The 4,320-nt window shown below is 41.8% G+C and overlaps 1 long non-coding RNA gene across 1 annotated transcript in view; it reads left to right on the top strand.

The window, feature by feature from the left end:
• The window catches only part of LOC109294662, a 12,750-nt gene extending 11,964 nt beyond the window's left edge, over window positions 1-786 (top strand). Inside the window, exon 2 of the long non-coding RNA XR_002096602.1 lies at window positions 296-786. This is a non-coding gene — a long non-coding RNA (uncharacterized LOC109294662). The remainder of the gene's footprint in view (window positions 1-295) is intronic.
• The last annotated feature ends 3,534 nt before the right edge of the window (window positions 787-4,320 follow it).

Below are 4,320 nucleotides of genomic sequence, written 5' to 3'. Positions count from 1 at the left end.
GGGGGGGGGTATTATAGGACTGATTAATTAATATCTACCGTGCCTTTGGATTTGAAATCCCTTTATTATTATTAGCGTTAGTCATAACATCAGCTATGTTTTATTCCAAAGCCTCCAGCTTTCTACCTCTTCTGTCAAACAGCAGTTTTTCAGGAGGTTAAAAATGAGACTGTCTTGCTCAGCAGGAATAAACTTTTTTCTCTCTCTCAAACTTTCCTTTAAAAAAATATATTTAATTAAAAACGAGGACTGAGTAATTTATTGTTGCTTCTTCTGCTCCGTGTCCTGTCACCAGGGAGACAGTGAAAGAAGAACAAGAGCCCAGCGTCTCTGGGAGGTAGAAAGACTTGGGGAAGAATTGAACTCGGTGAAGAAGAGCAGGAAGAATGAGGGAGAGATTTGTATTAAAGAAAAATCCATCTTAACAAACAAGCTTAGATGTGGTTGATTTTTTTTTTTAATTATTACTATTATTATTATCAGAGAAAAACGTTTTTTCCCCTCCCTTTGATGCCTGAACAGAAACAAAAAAATGTATATCGTTGTTTCATGCCATGTTGTACAAGACGTCAGTACACAGGTTAATGGAAAAAAATGCATGAATTTGGATAGATATATAAAGGTCCCTTGGGTGTTCAGTCATAAATCTTTGTAGCTGGAAGGCAGAGCAGACATAAATAGGCCTGATATAACCAACTGCTTTACATACAAATGAGTGCTTGCCTTTTATTTAGTTGACAATATTATTATTTCAAATCCAAGAGGAATATTAAATAACTTCTGTTATGTTGTCTCCATTAGGACTGATCCTTGATCTCTGAATTGTGACTGGAGTGATGGCTTTGGGCTGTGTGTGCAGGGCTGGATAAAGGGAATAGGTATGTGTGTGTGCATGCACGCATGCATGTATTATGCTTTATAACGGAGCAAGTGTCATTGAAATACATTCTGTTCTTCAGAGAAATGTACCTTCCTCATAATGATCTGCTGGGAGGTGGGAAGAAATTAAATAAATTGGCTCATAGTGGCCCTGCACATGTTTTTAAGGGACCATATATAGTGGGCTTTCACTGAGCTGACAGCCAGAGAGAAGCTTTCTGTTTTATTTTTGAATTATTCTTTTTTTAATGCAGGGAATGTAATGTGAAAAGACATGCCAAAGAGACAACGCTGCATACCATTTCCTATCTTAGAGCTACAGAACATACATAGGGTAAGGCAAGCTTCCTGCTACCTTGTGCAGGGCCTTGACTCCACCCAAAAGGAAACCACCTTAGGGGCCATGGTTCAGTTCAGTTTCCATGGCTTTGATCAACTTTCTCTATTGAACCTCCTGTCCAAGGCACTAACATGGAGATAGCTCTTATTTGTTTGCTTTATGCTTCTCCACTAGGACCTGTTATGAGACTACTTGCTTATGGAGGCAAGTGAACAGGTAGCTTTTTGCTACAGTGTTCTTGGCCCTATGGAAGATCTTGATAAGACTTGGATGCCTGCCAAAGTTTGTTACCATTATCGGACTTCTTCACAATTACAAGACAGCAACGGTCCTAAGTAATGGCTTGGAAATAAATCTCTTCACTATTAGAAATGGAGTCAAGCAAATAGTCGTAATGCAATCACATATCCTTTCCATCTATATGACAGCTATTCTATATCTCGTTGCTGATCTGGAGTTCATCTGGAGTTAACATCCAGTATTGCATGGACAGGAATCTCTTTAACCTCTACTGGTTACATTCCAAATCAAAGAAAACCAACACTTCTGTTACTGATCTTCAATAGGCAGATGATTGTCTCATGTGCTCACTCAGGTAAAAAGTTCCAGGTCACTCTTGACCATTTCTGTGAAGCATATGAAATGCCCGGACTCCCTGTCAACTTCACTAAGACATGTATACTTTACAAACCTACCCCAAACAATGATGTTCAAGACTAGGTAAAATCTGCCAGTGCTGCTTTTAGATGCCTCTGAAATTTATGTCTACAGTGATTATGACATAAGGACCCAAAGCAAACTTAGTCTGTGAGGCTGTTGTCATCCCTATCCTGTGGTATGGGTGTGAAAGTTAGATGACATATCAAAAACACCTGACAGTTTGGAATATAATCCATCCACAATGCCCTCAGAAAATCCTTCTTATCAACTGGAAGCACAGAAGAACAAATGCCAGTGTTCTGGCTCAGGCAGACAATACCAACACTGAAGCCATGTTTATAGGACACCAACTCAGTTGGACAGGACATGTCTAAGAATGCCTGACAACTGGCTCCCGAAACAGGTAGGTCCTATACTCCCAGTTCACCAATGGCTGCTGCTGTAGAGGTGGGCAACAGACAAGATTCAAGGACACCTTGAAGGCCAATCTGAAGAAATGCGATAAGAACATCTGTACTGGGAGGACTCAAGCACTGAATCATCCCCAGTGACACTGTGATGTACGACAAGGTATCTATCATTTTGGGAAAACTTGCCTCTATCTCACTATGGAGGTAGATAGATCAGAGATAAAGGGAAAGAGCTGTGACCTGACATCAACAAGGATCTACTCCTTCCTCCTGGAGCTAATTGCCACCTTTGCAATAGAACATACGGATCTTGGATCGATCTCTTCAGTCATCTAGGGATTCACAAATGACTTTCCTGTTTACTGGAAGACTGTCATCCTCATATTGAAGAACTGCAGCCGCTGACTTGGTGTCAGTCTTGAACGTAAGACTTAGAGCTCTGTACGCTTTTTAAAACACTGTGTACCATCCATCCCCTGAGTAAAAAAAGACTTAATGAAGGATTTCTGTGAAATACCATCCAGTCCTTGCAATTATAAAGCATTATTAAAAACAAATAAATAAAACAGTGTTGTTTGCTTTCCTTTGCTGTCCATGACTACAAATATAGTAGCTTTGATGGTTCCAGAAAATTAGCTAACAAAGATAAGCAAAAAGAATTAAGTGAAATTCTCGCATAGGAAAATAACCACTTAAAATTGATGATGATGGCGATTCATGGTGTTACTCTCTAAGAGACTGGATGGTATATTGTAGCTGCACATACAACTTATGTGTCCACTGAAAGGATTAATAAAATTGGCTGTGGTGAAGGCTTGTCTGGATTTTGTGTTTGCTGTGCCAAGAAAGCCAAATTCCTGGATTCATAGATTGTGAGGCTCGTACTGACCTTGGAAGATCATAGAGTCCAGCCCCCCTGAACCAAGCAGGAAAGACAACTGGGGTCAGGTGACCCCAGCAAGGTGACCATCCAGTTTTCTCTTGAAGATTTCCAGTGTGGGTGATTGCACCACTTCTGGAGGGAGTTTATTCCACATTCTGGACACACTAACTGTGAAGAAATTTTTTCCTAGTGTTGAGCCTGAAATGGCCTTCTAGGACTTTGTGACCATTAGTCCTGGTTTTCTCCAAGGGTGCCCTGGTGAACAGTTGTTTACCAAGCCCTTGATGTATGCTCCTGATGTGTAGTGGTAAGCTGCTACCAAGTCCCCTCTCAGCCTTCTCTTTTTCAGGCTGAAGAGTCCCAGGTCCCTCAGCCTTTCTTCATATGGCTTGCTGTGTAAGTATCTGATCATATGGGTGGCCCTTCTCTGGACTCTCTCAAGCTTTACTGTGTCCTTGTTAAAGTGCAGCACCCAGAGTTGGACGCAGTACTCCAGCTGTGGTCTCACCAAAGCCAAGTAGAGTGGAAGATTCACTTCCTTGGTTTTGCTGGAAATGCATTGATTGATGCATGCCAGAGTATTATTTGCCCTGTTCACTACAGCATCACACTGCTGGCTCATGTTCATACTGTGGTCTATTATTACCTCCAGGTCCTTTTCATTTGTAGTGCTAGTCAGATTGGCATTGCCAAGCCTGTAGGTGTGCAGGGGATTGTTCATCCCCAGGTGGAGCAATTTACATTTCCTGTTGTTGAACTTCATTTGGTTCAGATCTGCCCAACTTGTCAGCCTGTCTAGGTCCACCTGTATCTGCAGTCTATCTTCAAGCACGACCATGTTTCATGTTTCCCCATAACTTGGTGTCATCCACAAACTTGGCCAGTGAGCTCTTCACCCCCACATCCAAATCATTGGTGAAGATGTTGAATAGCACTGGGCCAAGCACCGACCCCTGAGGGATACCACTGGCCACTTCTTGCCAAGATGATACAGATCCATTCATTCTGGGTCCTATACCACAGCCAGCTTCATACCCACCTAACTGTCTCATGGTTAAGCCCACGATCCTCCAGTTTTGTTGCGAGAACATTGTGGGATACCAGATGAAAGGCTTTTTGGAAGCCAAGGTATACAACAACGTTCCCTA

This window comes from Gavialis gangeticus, unplaced genomic scaffold (genome assembly GCF_001723915.1).
Source record: "Gavialis gangeticus isolate Ggan-Ray unplaced genomic scaffold, GavGan_comp1, whole genome shotgun sequence".
Classification (NCBI taxonomy): domain Eukaryota; kingdom Metazoa; phylum Chordata; order Crocodylia; family Gavialidae; genus Gavialis; species Gavialis gangeticus.
Note: the sequence above shows the minus strand (reverse complement) of the source record. Positions and strands in the feature narration are given on the sequence as shown.